This window comes from Marmota monax, unplaced genomic scaffold, assembly GCF_021218885.2.
Source record: "Marmota monax isolate L192 unplaced genomic scaffold, Marmota_monax_Labrador192_F-V1.1 WCK01_AAM20220418_F8-fsc00154, whole genome shotgun sequence".
Classification (NCBI taxonomy): Eukaryota; Metazoa; Chordata; class Mammalia; order Rodentia; family Sciuridae; genus Marmota; species Marmota monax.
In genome coordinates this window covers 3340542-3359423 of record NW_026691933.1, presented here as the reverse complement: position 1 = coordinate 3359423, position 18882 = coordinate 3340542, and positions in this window count along the sequence as shown.

Here is an 18882-nt window from a genome sequence, read left to right as displayed (position 1 = left end):
AAAGCCGGGAGTTGATCCGAGACAACATAGTTTCAGAGCTCATCTCTTGATTGGTAAGTCATTCTCATGACAAGACTGAAAATAAATTTTTTCAACAAAACAAAAATATATAGAATTGGTCCTTAGCCTTTCCTACTGTTGCACAGTTTTATCATTTCCCACTTTACTTTCCAATCTTTAAGAGAAGAGTGTGATAGAATCCTCAGTGAATACATTGAAATCTTTATGGGAAGAACAGGCAGTGAGAGAATTATTTCTGCTTCATAGATGAGGTGCCTTACAGAGCCTTGTAGACACAGCTCTCATTTCTCATTCAGCAAAAGCAGATAAAGAGGGAAATGGCATTTGTTTGAGTCTCCAACTTGGTTCACCAGTGTGAGCCAAGTACATGTAGAGTAAAATCATGATGTGTGTGTGTGAGTGTGTGAGTGTGTGTGTGTGTGTGTGAGAGAGAGAGTGTGTGAGTGTGTGTGTGTGTGTGTTGGGAGGCAGAGGGGGTGTTTGTTGAAAGATGAGGCTAGACAGGATTCTCTATGGAGTTGGAGTTCTTCAGCAGCTATGCATAAAAGTCCACAGAGGACCTTTAAAAGAGTGAGTGAACAATTACATTCATGTTTTAGACATTTCATATTATATAATTAAGACTGGGTTAGATCTGCAGATGGAATAAGACTACTCAAGGAAGTGGAGGCCGTCAGGGAATTGAGCTAGGAAGCTCTTGGAATTTTTCCAAAAAAACCCAAACTGGTGGTCTGTTCAAGTAATGGTGGAGGTGCTTGGACAAAATTTGTAGGCAATCCAATATTTGGTTGTCACTTCAATAGTGAAAAATAATTGCTAGCAACCCTTAAGCTCTCAGGAAGCCCTCTAGCATTGATTGGATATAAGAGTAGCTATAGCTTGTGATATGTGGATGCCTGATGAGAGATTTCAAACTAGCTAATCCCTGTATCTAGGGGTGGCAGAGGATGAAAATTGACATGAATTTATCACATTATGAATGTTGAGAGATTTATAAGTAAAGTACACAGCTGAGAGCATAGCTGAATGATGCAATGGTGAATAGTAGTACAAAGGAAAGGTAGATTGGAAGAGATTGGGATTCTCCACCATCCTTCAGTCTATTGGAGACAAGATGAACAAACTGTAACACTTGCCTGGTCAGATGAGGTAATAAGTGCAGGCAAAAAGTATTACAGATGTTCCCATAGTTGCCAGGAGGACTGAGTCAGAAATAGACTTAGCTTTTTATTCAATTAGCCAGTATTTATTTAGCAGCTACTATGTAGGAAGAACTATGTGTATACACATGAAATATTACTCAGCCATAAATAAGATTGAAATTATGGCATTTGCCGGTAAATGGATGGAACTGGAGAGTATCATGCTAAGTGAAATAAGCCAACCCCCCCAAAACCAAAAGCCAAATGTTCTCTCTGATATGTGGATGCTGACACACAATGAGGGGTGGGGATCAGAATAGGAGGTTCATTGGATTAGTCAAAGGGGAATGAAGGGACAGGAGGAGAATGGGGATGGGAATGGGGATGACAGTAGAATGAACCAGACATAACTTTCCTATGTTCATATGTGAATACACGACCAGTGTAACTCCACATCATGTACAACCACAAGAATGGGAAGTTGTACTCCACATATGTATGATATGTCAAATACACTTCACTGTCAGGTATAACAAAAAATAATTTTTTTTTTAAAGAGCAATATGAGTATACAGCAGTGAACACAACAGCTAAAAAAGTCTCTCTCCGTGCTATTCTTGGAGAAGGTGGGGCTTAAACTAGATTCAGAAGCAAAGGGAGCCTTGACTGGCAGAGAACACAATATCAGAAGGGGGAACAACAAGTATGCAACTCAGTTGCAGTAAGTGTCTATGCTTCGAAATAAAAAGGGGAGACCCGGGGAGTGACCACAGTGCATGTGCAGTGAGGAGCAGCAGGGAATTGGCGGGGGCATGTGGGGAAGGATGGGGGAGTTGGGCTGATAACTTGGCAGGGGAGGCCAAACTTCATCTGTGAGAATCTCAGAACCCTGGGGATGTGAAGCAAGCTTCAAGTTGAGGGAAGGAAGCAGCCAAGACAGCAGAGCAGATGGTGGGGCAGGAAAATCTGTGGCCATTTCAGAAATTAATTATTTCTCTCTCACTCTGTCCTATCATGTCTCCTTCCTCTGAGTTTTAAAGATATCTAAAATGTTGTAATTATGCCTCAAATACATAAGAAGAGCAGCATTGGGTAGTAACAGCATCCAGATCCATGGGAATTATTATGTAAATGACTTAGCAGTGATTCAGACCAAGTTCCCAGAGTGACCACTTAACCATTCTTCCACTCCTTCCACTCATTTAAGCATATTGTGGATTTCAGAATCAATCCCGGCAATTGATGCACTTGGGTGGAGTGTGTCCCTGGCTGGGCCAGACAGACACAGTTCCTCCACTGGAAGTGCCTCATGGGGAATTAAATTTTAAATGGATCATAATAAAGTGGAGAATTAAGATTCAATGAAAGGGAGGAAAAATGGGTAAAATCTCCAAATTCTTTTCTCTTCTCTCTTTTATTCACACTACATGCTTTATGGAATCCTTTATCATTCTGACACTTGCCATTTATATCCCCAGCGTCCTCTCCTGCCAGATTTATTTCACTCTTTCTGTTGAGGAGAAATAAAGCTGCTTATGTAATCCTCTTGCTTGCACTGCAACATGTCGAACCCCTGTGATGATTTCACCAGTCTCAAATTGCTTGAATTCCTTAGAACAAATATGGGTATCACTATTGCCTTAAAAAGGAACACAGACCCTGTTCAACCCGATGTTCTCGACCTGCAACAACCTCGTGGTACAAATCGCTGTGGAGTTCTACACGACTGTTGATGAATGTGGAAATATCGAGCCCGAGCAGAGTGTCCCTGTGATTTCTGGGTCTCTGCAGGGTGCCTAATTTGTGCTTAGGGACTTGTCTGCTCATGTCCAACAACTGCTGCTGGGGCCCTCCAAGAGAATGCTTCCTGCCTGACATAGTATTCCTCCAATCCCAGGCCACCAGAGTCTTCAGAGAACAAGGAGACAGGGTGATTTGTGGGGGAGCTCTTGCATTTATCATCAAAGCCTCACAAAATCCTTATGGAGCTCCATGGAAGCTCAATGCTGGACTCTTAGAAATATGCCTAAGAATGTGTGTTGCAGGCATGTTTTAGTGGTTAAGGATTGGAAATAAGTTGATTTTTTTTTTTCTTAAGAGAAGGAACTGGATGAATAAATTGTGAGATATCCATACAATGGAATAACATGTAGTCAGTAGAAAAAAAATGAGTTACACTAATTTCAGACAAGTTGGAGGGATTTGGACTGCAAATTCAAGATATAGAAATGTTTATAGACTTTGGTTACATGTTTTATGAAAACCTAACAGTCCCAAGGCATTTTATATATGTGTGCATGGAAAGTATTGCTCTAATTGTCTCCATGAGATTTTTGTAAGTATAAGGAAACAAAACGGAAGGACATAACTCAGATCGTTAAAAAGGAATTTTCCCTCCCTCACATCTATACAGTGTCCTATAAGATTTTTTAATTTTTAAAAACTGTGGGCGAGGTTTTAGCCCAGTGATAGAGCACTTGCCTATCATGTGTGAGGCCCTGGTTCAATCCTCAGTACCACATAAAAAATAAAAATAAATAAATAAATATTTTAGAAAAATTGTGGTAAAATATACATTATGCAAAATTTACCATCTTGACCATTGACTCTATTCTTCCCTTCACCACCCCATTGTGAATTAGCATTCACATATCAGAGAAAACATTTAGCCTTTTTTGGGGGAGACTGGCTTATTTCACTTAGCATGATATTCTCTATCTCCATTTATTTACCTGTAAATGCCATAATTTTATTTCACTTTATGGCTGTGTAATATTCTACCTTGTACATATACCACATTTTCTTTATCCATTCATCTGTTGAAGAGCACCAGGTTGGTTCTATAGTTTAGCTATTGTGAGTTGAGCTGCTATAAACATTGATGTGGCCTCATCACTGTATGCTGATTTTAATTCCTTTGGGTATAAACCAAAGAGTAGGATAACTGAGTCAAATGATGGTTCCATTACATGTTTTCTGAGGAATCTCCATTCTGCTTTCCATAGAGGTTGCACCAATTTGCAGTCCTAACAATGAATGAGTGTACCTTTTTTCCTGCATCCTTGCCAGCATCTGTTGTTACTTGTATTCTTGATAATTGCCATTCTGGCTGGATTGAGTTGGAATCTCAGTGTAGTTTTGATTTGCATTTCCTTAATTGCTAGAGATATTGAACATATTTTCATATACTTGTTGATCAATTGTATTCCTTCTTCTGTGAAGATTATGTTCAGTTCCTTTGCCCATTTATTGATTGAGTTATTTGCTTTCTTGGTGTTAGATTTTTTGAGTTTCTTTATATATCCCGGAGATTAATGATCTATTTGAGGGGTGTGTGGTAAAGATTTTCTACCATTCTGTGGGCTCTCTCTTCACGTTATTGATTGTTTCCTTTGCTGAGAAGAAGCTTTTTAGTTTGATCCTAGACCATTTATTGATCTTGATTTTACTTCTTATACTTTAGGAATCTTGTTTAAAGGAAGTCAGTTCCTAATCCATCATGGTGAAGATTTAGGCTTACTTATTCTTCTATTAGGCACAGACTTTCTGTTCTAATGCCTAAGACTTTGATCTACTTTGAGTTGAGTTTTGTTCAAGGTGAGAGATAGGGGCTTAATTTCATTTTGCTATACATGGATTTCCGGTTTTCCCAGAACCATTTGTTGAACAGGCTATCTTTTCTCCAATGTATGTTTTTGGCACCTTTGTCTAGTATGAGATAACTGTATTTATATGTGTTTGTCTCTTTGTCATCTATTCTGTACAATTGGTCTTCATATCTGTTTTTGTGCCAATATTGTGCCATTTTTGTTACTATAGCTTTGTAGTATAGTTTAAGGTCTGCTTTTGTGATGCCTCTGGCTTCACTTTTCTTGCTAAGGATTGCTTTGTCTATTCTGGGTCTCTTATTTTTCCAAATGAATTTCATGATTACTTTTTCCATTTCTATGAAGAATGCCATTGGGATTTTATTAGGAATTGCATTAAATCTGTATAATGCTTTTGGTAGTAGGGCCATTTTGACAATGTTAATTCTTCTTATCTAAAAGCATTGGAATTCTTTCCATGTTGTAAGGTTTCTTCAGTTTCTTTCTTTAGAGATCTGTAGTTTTCATTGGAGAGGGCTTTCACCTCATTTTTAGATTGCTTCCCAAATAGTTTTTATTTTTGAGGCCAGTGTGAATGGGGTAGTTTTCTTTTGTCTTCAGATTATTCATTATTGATGTATAAGAATGCATTTTTATGGTTGTTATTATTCATATCCCGCTACTTTGCTGAATTTATTTATTAGCTCTAGAAATTTTCTGGTGGAATTTTTTGGGTCTTCTAAATATAGAATAATGTCATCAGTAAATAGATGTAGTTTAAATTCTTCTTTTCCCATTTGTATCCCTTTAATTTCTTTCTTCTGTCTAATTGCTCTGGCTACAGTTTCGAGGACTATGTTGAATACAAGTGAAGAAAGAGGGTATCCTTGTCTTATTCCAGTTCTTAGAGGGAATGTTTTTGTCATTTAGAATGATGTTGTCCTTGGGTTGAGCATATATAGCTTTTACAATGTTGAGGTATGTCCTACTATCCTTAGTTTTTCTAGTGTTTTGAACAGAAAGGGGTGCTGTATTTTGTCAAATGCCTTTTCTGTATCTATTGAAATGACCATATGATTCTTGTATTTTGATGTAATGAATTACATTTTTGATTTTTTTATATGTTGAACCAACCTTTCATCCCTGGGATGAATCCCACTTGATAGTGGTGCACTATCTTTTTAATATGCTTTTCTATGTGAGTTGACAGAATTTTATTGAGAAATTTTCATCTGGGATATTGGTGTGAAGTTTTCTTTCCTTGGTGTGTCTTTGTCTGGTTTTGGTATCAGAGTGATACTAGCTTCATAGAATGAGTTTGGAAGGGTTCCCTCGTTTTCCATTTCACCAAATAGTTTGAGAAGTGTCAGTGCTAATTCTTCTTTGAAGGCCTTGTAGAACTCAGCTGTGAATACATCTGGTCCTGGGATTTTCTTAGTTCATAGTCTTTTGATGGTGTCTTCTAGTTCATTGCTTGAAATTGATCTGTTTAAATTCTGTGTCTTCCTGATTCAGTTTGGGTAGGCCATATGTCTCTAGAAATTTTTTGATGTCTTCAAGATTTTCTATTTTATTGGAGTATAAATCTTCAAAATAGTTTCTGATTATCTTCTGTATTTAAGTAATGTCAGTCACACAATTTTCTTTTGGATCATGAATTTTAGTAATTTGAGTTTTATCTCTCTTTCTCTTTGTTAGTGTGGCTAAAGGTTTATCAATTTTTTTTCAAAGAGCCAACTTTTTCTTTTGCTGATTTTTTGAATTGTTTATTTTGTTTCAATTTCATTGATTTTAGCTCTGATTTTAATTATTTTCTCTCTTCTACTGCTTTTGGTGTTGATATGTTCTTCTTTTTCTAGGGCTTTGAGATGTAATGTTAAGTCATTTATTTGTTGACTTTCTATTCTTTTAATAAATAAAATCAATGGAATGAACTTTCCTCTTAGTACTGCCTTCATAGTGTCCCAGAGATTTTGATATGTTGTATCACTATTCTCATTTATCTCTAAGTATGTTTTTATTTCATCCCTGATTTCTTCTGCTACCCACTCATCATTCAATAGTGTATTATTTAGTCTCCAGATGTTATAGTAACTTCTGCTTTTTATTCTATTATTGATTTCTAATTTCATTCCATTATGATCTGAGAGAATACAGGGTATTATCTCTATTTTTCATATTTGCTGAGTTTCTTTGTGGCATAAGATATGGTCTATTTTGAGAAAGATCTGTGTGCTGCTGAGAAAAAAGCTTATTTGTTCATTGATGCATGAAATATTCTATATATGGCTTTTAAGTCTAAATTATTCATTGTATTATTTAGTTCTATAGTTTCTTTGCTTAGTTTTTGTTTGCAAGATCTATCTAGTAGTGCAAGAGGTGTGATAAAGTCACCCAGTATTATTGTGTTGTCTGTTTGGTTCTTGAAATTGAGAATGGTTTGTTTAATGTATGTAGATGCTCCATTGTTTGGAGCATAAATATTTATGATTGTTATGTGTTGTTGATGTATAATTCCCTAAGCAGTATGAAATGTCCTTCTTTGTCCCTTCTGATTAAGTTTGGCTTAAAGTCCACTTTTTCTTATATGAGCATAGAAACTCCTGCTTGTTTACATGATCCATGTAAGTGATATGTTTTCCCCCCATTCTTTCACCTTCAGTCTGTGGATGGTCTTTGCCTATGAGGTAAGTCTCTTGGAGACAGCATATTGTTATGTCTTGTTTTTTAACTCAATCTGCCACTCTATGTCTTTTGATTAATGAATTTAGGCCATTAATGTTCAAGGTTATTATTGAGATATGATTTGTATTTCTGGTCATTTTGGTTTATTTCTAGCTTTTAGTTTGAATTCTCCTTTGATTTACTATTTCTTTAGTGTAGTTTCTTCCTTTGCTGGTTTTCACTTTTTTTTTCTTTTCATTTCATCTTCATGGAATATTTTCTTAAGAATATTCTGTAATGCAAGAATTCTTTTTAACTTTTGTTTATTATGGAAAGTTTTTAATTCATCTTCAAATCTGAAGCTTAATTTTGCTGGACATAGGATTGTTGGTTGGCATTCATTTTCTTTCAGAGCTTGGTCTATGTTATTCCACGATTTCATAGCTTTGAGGGTCTGGGTTGAGAAAGCAACTAAGATTCAAAATTGGTTACTCCCTATATGTAATCTGATATTTTTTTCTGGCAGTCTTTATAATTCTATCCCTATTCTGTATGCTAGGCATTTTCATTATAATGGGTCTGTGATGTGGGTCTGAGGTAATTTTGTACATTTGGGGTCCTGTAAGCCTCTTGTAGTTCATTTTCCATTTTATTCTTTAGATTTTGTAAATTTTCTTGTATTATTTCATTGAAAAGATTGTGCATTAGTTTGGTTTGTGTCTTTGCACCTTCACCTATCCTGATAAATCTTAACTTTGGTCTCTTCATTATCTCATAATTCTTGGAAGTTCTGTTCATGGTTTCTTAACATCTTCTCGCCATGGTCAACTCTATTTTCAAGATTATATATTTTGTCTTCATTGCCTGAGGTTCTGTCTTCAAGTGACCTAGTCTGTTTGTGATGCTTTATATTGAATTTTTAATTTGGTTTATTGTTTCCTTCATTTCAAGGATTTCTGCTTTTTTCCCCTCACAATCTCTGCCTCTTTATTGAAATGATATTTCACTTCCTATATTTTCTCTCTGATTTCTTTCCTTATACCATCATTTACTTCACAGTAACTATTTACATTCTAAACTCCTTTTCTGACATTTCTTCCACTGTGGTGTCAATGGATTCCGTTATTGGAGTATCTTGTTTTTGGGGGGGATTTATTCCCTTGCTTATTCATGTTGTTTGTATGTCTACCCATCTAACAGTGTGAATCTGAGGCAGTAGAGTTTCTACTCTGTGGACTTATAGTGTCCCTGAAAGTTTCCAGTACCTCACTGTTTAGGGGGAGATAAATAATAACAACAACCAATACAAATTATATGCAGCATTAAACCAAATAGTTCCTACTATGATGTCTACAATGCTAATTATCACATTAAACAGAAATTATATAATCAGCTATTGCCTATAATAAAAGCAGCAATTTTTCAAAAGGGTTTACAATTTAAAAGATGGACAGCCAGAGAACAGAAGTTATATATGATGTGATGATTATGAGAGAGGAGAGAAGACAGAAGGAAAAGATTAAAGGAAGAGTGAAAGAACAATAGAGATTGGCTGTTAGTGGAAGAAAAGAGAGAATCAAGGGAAACACAGGTAGGAGAAGAATATATTTATAAAGTAAATATTTTTTAATTAAAAATAAAAATAAAAGAATACAAAACAAAACAAAACCAAAACATACTAATCAAACATCCTAGTTCACAAAAAACTAATCCGTGAAAAATAACTGGCTTCAAAAATGCTAGAAATGAGAGAAAAAACAAATATAAAAATGTATGAATGTCCATATATCATCAAGGTCATAATTAAAAAGATAAGAAAAAGAAAAGAAAAGAAATCTTGATGAAAAATTAAAGAATTCTTTCCATTGGAGTTCAAAAGATTCTCAGCTTCTCTTCTCAGCATCTGGAGATGGGGTCATCTGAAGTGTGATGCTCCACCCTCTGGATTGCTGGAGTGAGAGAGATAATCTTGTAGGCAGAATTCCTGGAGGCAGGGTTTAAGCTTTGGTGGGCTCCAGGCTGTTCACTGAATGCCAATTGGCCTGGAGATTTTAAATCAGTGCACCTCCATTTCCCAGTACTTTGCTGGTCCATACAGGAAGACTTTACCCCAGGGATCTCCCCTGGGTTTCACTCACATAGTGGAGGAGCCCTGCATCACCTGCAGAACCCACATCTCCTGGTCTCAGGTTCAGTCTCCAAACAATCTCTCCCACCCCTGCCCTTCCAAGTTCCCAGCCAAAAGCATCTCTCCCGGCAGGTCCTACAAACAGTCAGATTGGAGGGGGAGGAGTAGAGCCAGGTGGGTTTCCCTGCCCAGTTGTCCCAATGTAAACCTCTCTCCACATTTGACTTTCCCCTGCTCTCTTAAGCACACTCTATGTCACACAGCATGTGTTTACTGGGCCTGTATTCTGTATTTCGGGCCAAACTTGGGGTTTGCCCAGAATTGGCTCCCTCAGCTGCTAGCCTCCGCACTGCAGCTGCAAAATGGTTCCTTTCTTAGTCCTCCACAGCCATCCGGAGAGATGGTGACTTCTGTCCTTGCACATGGATATCATGCAGTGAGTGCTTCTGATTTGTTAGGCAATGTCCTTGATCGTTCTATGCTCCATACCCAGATATGCTTAGGGCCTCCTCAAAATATGGATTCCTTTAATTCCCTTATCCCTCTACTATGCTTATGGAGGGACCTCTCTGACTGGAGCTTCTGGCCTGGCTGTGGCAGTGGCTGTGCAGCTGGGGAGTTTTTCCTTATTTTATTATATTCAAACTCCTGTGTCCCCGGTCTGCTTTGAATGTCCAGTTTTAAATTCCAATAAAGACCTCCTCCTTTTTTTTTTGTTCACCCACCTTGAAGAGAAGCTGCATGTCTTGCTGTCTTGGTTTCATGCCACGGGGCAGCCAGGAGCGTGACCTCCTTTATTCCACCATCTTGAAAAAACTCGAGCATGCCTTTATATATATTTTCTTTGGAGGAATGTCTAATCAATTCCTTTGCCATTTTATTACTGGGGGCTATATGTGGGTCTCTCTCTCTGTGTGCATTGTTGTTTTGTCATTGTTGAGTTGAAGGACTTGGGCTGAACTAATGTTCCCTCAAATTCATATGTGGAAATCCTAACAGCCAAATACTTCAGAATGTGACTGCATTTGGAGATGGGGTCTCTAAAGAGGTAATTAAGTTAAAATGAGGCCATTAAAATAGGCCCAGTATAGATACACACAGAGGGAAGACAATCTGAAGACAGCAGAAAGGTGATCATCTACAAGGTGGGGAGAAAGACCTCCTAAGAAATTAATCCTGTTGACACTTTGATCTCAGAGGTCTAGCATCCAGAATTGTGAGAAATGTGGTCCTTCGTTAGGGCAACCCCATCAAGCTAATACATGTTTTCCATGTGTTTCTTTTATGCCAGGCTTTGATGCAGCTACCAGCTTCAGGCAGGTATACTTGACAGTGCTACACTTCATGGAACTGCTTACTTCACTTGGTATTTCTGATGCCACTGTGTGCAAAGCTGCTGGATCCCACTGGCATTCCCACATGCACATCAATTTGGATGATCAAGGCACTTAATGCCCAGGTGGCAACCCCTGACCAAAGGAGACTGGGGGCTGGTGGATTAATGCCTGCCTCTTCTCTCCCTTTGGTAGGCAATTTTCAGGCACATTCCACACAACTCCTCGGGTGTTGGTGTTTGGCCACAAAAAAAAAAAAAAAGGCTCCCTGTAAAAGATCCATGTTGAATCTCTATAATATATAAATGCTATGTATTTGGAAAAGAAGTCTTTGCAGATGTGATTAACTTCAGGATTTTGAGAGAGGAGATTATCCTGGATTATCTGGGTGGGCTCTAAATCCAATGACAAGTGTCTTTTAAAAAGGATTATATTTAGAGCAGGTTTAAGGGTCACAGCAAAAATGAGAGGAAGGTACAGAAATACACAATATATCCCCTATCTCCAGACATACATGGCCCCATTATAAATATCTCCCAAACCCAGTGGTGCATTTGGGAAAATCAGATATCTACATTGACACATCATTGTTACTGAAAGTCCATAGTTTATGTTACTATTCACTCTTGGTGTTGTATGTTCTATGGCATTGGACAAATTTATAATAACATGTTTGTACCATTATAGTGCCACATAGAATAGTTTCATTGCCCTTAAAATTCTATGTATTCTGCATATTCATTACTCCCTTCTCCTAACCCCTGGTAATATTCTCACTGTTGCCATAGTTTGGCCATTTTCAGTATGTCATATTGTTAGAATTGTGCAGTATGTAGCCTTTCAGACTGTTTCTTTAACTGTGTTTTACTTGAGCTTTCTCAATGTTTTTTATTGCTTTGTATCTCATTTCTTTTTAGCACTGAATACTATGCATTGTCTGGTTATACCAGAGATTATTTATCCATTCACCTCCTGAAGAAAATTTTCATTGCTTCCATGTTTTGGCAATTATGAGTAAAGTTGCTATAAACATCTTGTGCTGTTTTTTTTTTTTTTGTACAGACTTAAATTTTTAATCCCTTTGTGTAGATAATAAATAGCAAAATTGCTGGATTATATGGTAATAGTATGTTTAGTTTTGTAATAAACTGTTAAACTGAGGTTATACCAGTTTGCATTCCTACTAATAATGAATGAGAATTTTTGTTGCTCCACAGTCTTGCCCAAATTTGATGTTGTCTGTGTTCCAAATTATGGCCATTTGAATACGAACCTCATTGTTGTTTTAACTGACATTTCTCTGTTGATATGATGTTGAACATCTTTACAAATAATATATGTTTATTTACTACCTGTATATCTTCTTTGGTGAAGTGTCTATTAATGTCTTTGGTCCACTATTTTATATCATTTCCTTCTTTCCCTCCCTTCCTTCCTTCCTTCCTTCCCTCCTTCCTTCCCTCCTTCCTTCCTTCCTTCCTTCCTTCCTTCCTTCCTTCCTTCCTTCCTTCCTTCCTTCCTTCCTTCCTTCCTTCCTTCCTCCTTCCCTCCCTCCCTCTCCCTCCCTCTGCTCTCCCCTTTCTCTTTCTGTCTTCTTATACCAGGGATTGAACTTGGGGCACTCAACCACTGAGCAACATCCACAGCCTATTTTGTATTTTGTGTAGAGACAGGGTCTCATTGACTTGCTTAGCCTTTTGCTTTTGCTAAGGCTAGCTTTGAACTCTCGATCCTCCTGTCTCAGCCTCCTGAGCTGCTGAGATTACAGGCATCCAGTGTCATTTGGTTGAGTTTTAAGAGTTCTTTGTATATTTTGGATAACAATTATTTTTTAGATGTGTCCTTTGCAGATATTTTCTTCTAGTCTATAACTTGTCTTTTCATTCTCCTTACACTGTCTTTCAAAGAGCAGGAATTTTTAATTTTAAGGAAGTTCGGATTATCAGTTCTTTCCTTCACAGATCCTCGTTTTGGTATCATATCTAAAACATCATGGCCAAACCCAAGGTTATCTTACTTTCTCCTATGTTATTTTATAGGAGTTTTATAATTTCACATTTTACATTTAGATCAGTGATCCATTTTGAGTTACTTTTTGTGAAGGGTGTAAAGTCTTTGACTCAAATAAAGATTATTCTTTTTGCACATGGATATCAAGTTGTTCCAGCATCATTTGTTGAAAAGATTGCCTTTTCTCCTTTGTGAAAAATATGTTGACTATATTGACCGTATTTATGTGTGTCTGCTTCTGAGCTCTCTATTTTGTTCTATTGTCTTTTTTCTGTATCCTCACCCTGTCTTTATTACATAGGGCCATAGTAAGTCTGGGAGTTAGATAGCATCAGTCCTCCAACTTTGTTCTTTGACATCACATTTGGGTTTTACACTTCTCCATTTAAACTTTAGAATCAATTTGTCAATGTTCACAAAATAATTTACTGGCATTTTGATTGGGATTGCATTGCATCTGTAGATAAATTGGGAATGACTGTCATCTTGAGAATATTGAATCTTCCTATCTATGAGCATGGATTATCTATTTATTTAGTTTTTCTTTGATTTGTTTAATCAGAGTATATAGTTTTCCTCATATAGATCCTGTACATATTTTGTTAGATTTATACCTAAGTGTTTCATGTTTTTGGAATGTTAAGGAAGATAGAATCATGTTTTGAATTTCAAATTCTACTTGTTCAATGCTAGTATCTAAGAAAATAGTTGACTTTTGTACATTAAACCTGTGTGTATTTTGGGATTGTTCAATAATTTTTCGATCATTGATTTCTAGTTCATTTCTATTGTGACTTGAAAGCAGACTTGTGTGACTTCTATTCTTTTAAACTTGTCAAGGTATGCTTTTTTTTTTTTTTTTTTTTATGGCCCAGGGTGTGATCTGTTTCCATGAATGTTCTATGTGAATTAGAAATGAATGTGTATCCTATTGTCATTGACTATATGTATTTAATTAATAGTATTTTTGAATCCAACTATGTCTTTACTGATTTTATTCCTATTAGATCTGTTCACTTTTGAAAAGGTGGTATTGAAATCTCCAGCGATAATAGTGGATTCATTCATTTTTCCTTGGAGACTGCCAGATTTTGCTTCATGTATTTTGCTACCTTGATGTTAGGTTTATACATATTAAGGACTGTTGTATTTTCTTGGAGAACGGATCACTTTATCCCATGTTATGTCCCCTTGATTTGAAGTGTCTTTGACGATTCTTCTTTGCTCTGAAGTCTGTTCTATCTGACATTAGTATAGCTACCCCTTCTTTCTTTTGGTTAGTATTAGCATGGTATAGTTTTATATTTAAAGGAGGTTTTCCTATAGAAAACATATAGTTGGGCATTATCTGAATATCTGTGCTTTAAGTGGTGGATTCATACTGTTGCTCTTCAAAATGATTATTTAGTATGCTTATGTATATGTCCCCATACATGCACATACATAAACATATATATGGACATATACATAAGCATACTAAATTGGATGCCTTGATGTCTTATTATTTTTAAAAACTTTTATAAGGTAAAAACAAGAAAACATAAGTTTCAATTCTACTTTCACATATTCTTTCTTTGATGCTCTTTTTCCCCCACGCTTTTTTTTGATGAATCATAGTTGTGCGTAATGATGGAATTTGTTGTTACATATTCATGTGTGCACACAAAGTAACAATGATATTTGGCAATGATTACTCCCCAGCTCTTCCCTCTTTCATCACACCTCTCATCCCCTGGTCCCTTTCCTCTATTCTACTGATCTCTCTTTGTTTTTCATGAGATCTCTTCCCCCTCTCTCTTTCTTTTCCTCTTTCCTCTCTTGTCTGCACACATAGGACAAAACATGCAATCCTTGACTTTCTGAGTTTGGCTTATTTCACTTAATACGATGGTCTCGTTCCATCCATTTTCCTGCAAATGTTGTAATTTCATTTTTCTTTATGGTTGAAAAAAAAGACTCCATTATGTATATATATATACCCCATTTTTTTGTTCTTTTATGCTATCTTGTTATGTAAATCAGAGTTTCTGACTGTATCATTTTACTTCTCTCTGAAGAACTTCTTTCAACATGTTTCATAAGGCAAGTTGACAAGTGTCTTTTTTAGGAAAGAGGCAGAGGAGAGTCTGAGACAGACAGCAGAGGGGAAGATGAAGACACACAGAAGGGAAAGTGATGTGGAGATGGAGTAGAAGGAGATGCAGCTGAGGGCAAGGGGTGCCAACAGATACCCAGGGCTGGAGGAAGCAAAGAAGTATTCTTCTCCAGAGCCTTCAGGGGAGGGTGATACCTGATGACACCTTGGTTCCAGATTTTCATCCTGCAGAAGTGTGAGAGAACAACTTTCTACTGTCTTAAGCTACTAAATTTGTGGTGATTTATTACAGCACCCACAGGAAACTCATGCAGTATCCCCAGGGGTATTAACCCCTGTTACCCACAGTGGAGGCAAGCTCAGGATTGAAATGCTGCTTTTTCTCCCTCTTCTATGTAACACTTCCCAGTTTCCCACCCCTGTTCTTAGGATTAGTTCTCCAAATAAATTCCCTGCCTGCACCCCTGTCTCAGGGAAGGTATGGACTAACACACTTGGTTCCAGGTGTGACCCTAGGAAGCAGAACCTCAAGACGTTATTTGTGGAACTGGCTCATTTTCTGGCCAAACAATGCTGGTGACAAGTGGGCAGGTGACAACTCCTGGTAACCAGAACCTTAATGATACATTTCAGGGCCCAGTGGTTTAGGGTCTGTGAGAGAACAGTTCCTTCAAGATAAAAAACAAGTCACTGCTTCTTGCTCCTCCTGTTACTAAGACACACTGCACTTTTAATTTTGGAGGTCATATTTAAACTCTTGAAGATACTGTTCTAATCCTTCTATCAGGTTATTCAGAATCTCAATCAGTTTTGGGACATCTTTGTAGGCTCTAGGGCAAGCTATCCTTCTACTTAGACCACAGGATCCAGCATATCCAATAGTTCTAGAAGCATCCATGATAGACAAGGATGCCTGGTGGATTCTTTGGAAGATCTCAGCATGAAAATCACAGGGTAGGTTCTTAGGGTTTGGGAGCAAAGTCATGTCTTCTGTAGCAGAGAGTTACTCACCATTTGAAAAGCAATTCTTTGGGTTCTAGTAGGCTCTAGTGGAGACCGAGCAAAGAGGTAGAGGAGAACAAGTTGCTGACATACAGAAGGGAAAGTAATGTGGAGATGGAGTAGAAGGAGATGTGGCTATAGGTAAGGAGTGCTAACAGATACTCAGGGCTGCCATGAGCCATCCAGTGACTATAAAACGTTGGGCAATATAACATGCACAGAGTCATAGGACCAAATATCCACAGCAGCCATTCATCATGCCAAAGAAAAGGTAGATTTTGCATTGTACATGAAGAGATATAGAGGGCATCAGTAAGTTGCATGAACAGGTCCTAATGTTGCCATCACTCAATTTGTATCTGTTGCCTCATGAGGGATGTCTTATGAGGAGGAATGAACTGGACATTATTCATGGATAGATAAGATTAATATTTTGGTGCTATCTGAAAAAGACTCCTCTGACAATAGCTCTACTTGGTGATGCCCTGTAGGACAGTGAGAAGAGAAATTCTCTTGTGGGAATGGCTGCAAGCAGTGTATCAATTAATTTGCATGGAAGCAGAGATGGACCGAGGTGTGGCTCTATAGAAACAGACTCCTGACAGTGATAAGTGGATTGTCTGTGTTTCAGGGGTTGAAGGGAATAGGGTCAAAAGATAAGAATCAAGGCAATTAGGTGATGAGGCATTTGGGTAAAACTATGGAAGCAGGCACAGCATGTGTGGACCTTTGGGTGTATGCTCTTGCTTACCAGAGAGCCTCTATGACAGAAAGGCCCTCACACATTGATATAAGCTAGCAGTCTCCTTGTCCATCTTAGGGTTTATGCAATAATCCGCTGGATGCCACAGTGGCAGGAAACAGGCTATAATATACTTGGACTCAACAGCATGAGCTTTTTTGAATAATGGCTTATCCTTGCCACTGATGAATGCCTAGACTTCCAGCCAAAGAGAACATAGCCAAGCTCTCAACCTGGTATTATATTCAAGGAGACTAGCCAACTATCTAGTGGCAGTTGAATTTCTTCAAATCCTTTAAAACTGTTGGGAACAGCAATTTGTTCTTATAAGAATTGATGCCTACTCTGCATACATGATTCCTTTCTTGGGATGTCAGCATCACCATCCTAGAGACTACAGAATGTCTGACTTATTAGAAAAGAAGCTAACATTGCCTCAGAGGAGGGACAGAATTCTTACTAAAAGAGGTGTGCCTTTAGATGCATAGCTACAGGAATATCTGCTTCTGACATTTACCATATCATTTGGATGATGACAGTGTAATAGAAGGATGGAAAGACCTTTGAAAGATTCCTTAAGGGTGAGTACATGGGGAAAAAACCCCTATGATGTTGGAGTGAACTTTTAGGATGTGTTTTATGCATTGAACCAATTGCCATTATTTGGTCTGTGTCTGCAAAAACTAAAATACATGGATCCCAGAACCAAGGGAGGAAAAGGGGATTAACTCTCACCATTATAGCTAGTGATCCTTCTTATGCTGAAACCCTATGCTTTGGTGAATTAGTGACTTTAAAGGGATATAGGCAGGCACATACCAGGTGGTTCTGCTGAACCTGAAGTTACAACCACTGCTTGGTCATTTTAGATTACTTGAGCCAATGAACCATAAAGAACCATATTTGTGGAAAAATTGACCCTGATTATAGATCACAGATACAAATTGAGCGATGGCAACATTAGGACCTGTTCATGCAACTTACTGATGCCCTCTAAACCTCTTCAGGTACAATGCAAAATCTACCTTTTCTTTGGTATGATGAATGGCTGCTGTGGATATTTGGTCCTATGACTTTGTGCATGATATATTGCCCAACTTTTTATAGTCACTGGATGGCTCATGGCAGTAGAGAAACTAAGGTGGTTTCTCCTCAGCGTGGAGAAACAATTTCTGGAACCCAGGGGACACTAGTACTTTATGCCACATGGTAAATATTAATGAGTCATTGCAGCAACCAAGACCACATAACCATGGGTAAAGGAACTAAGACTCCAACTCTGCTGGGACAGAGGGTGAAGGCCTGGCTGAGGCTGAGGAGAGTCTGTAATGGATGTAGAGAAAGGAGATGTGCTTATTAACCATAGTATTGAGACCAGCTGCAGCTGGAGGACTATAGCACAGTCCACTAATTTTCCTGTATTGTCTTTGGGGGAGAATGCTACTGGCCAGAACATTAAAGAATCTGTCACTGTAAACTGCATTGGATACCTTTTCAGCCTACATTTTACTGTACCCATTGCCATAGCAAGCAGCTTCATGCAGGTATAACTTTCTAGTATCTCCCCTCAATTGCACTTCATTTCTGATTTTCTGCTCTGGGGACCCTCAGAAATTGCTCTTTGAGATTATCTGTTAAAACAGTCTGGCACTCACTCATGCATGAATTAGAAGTAAGAGAAAACTAAGACCTCATGTGGCAATCCTCGACCAATAGGAGATAAAAGTTAGAGAATAAATAAGTGCTTTGATCTTCCTTCCCATAGGTAGATAATTCTAAGGTACATTGCACAGAACTCCTTAGAGGGTCCCAGGGGTATTGAGCCACAGTTTCCCACAGCAGTGATCAGTTGTTTTGGGTTACTTGAGTAATGGAGGTGGATGTGGTGTGTTGATATGAATGTGGAGAGAGAGAAATGGAGAAAGGTCCATAGGAAAAATATCATTTATATTAAATCTTACTTTTATAAAATTACACAAATGCCTACCTTTATGCATAAAGAGATGTTTGCAAAACAATTACCAAAGCATTAATGTTGGTTATCCTAAAATGGTGAGATCACTTTATTATTCTTTAATATTTAAAAAAAGTATTTATTATATTTTTATAAGTTGCTTCAATTATTTACAGTGAACATGTGATATTTATGTATTGTAA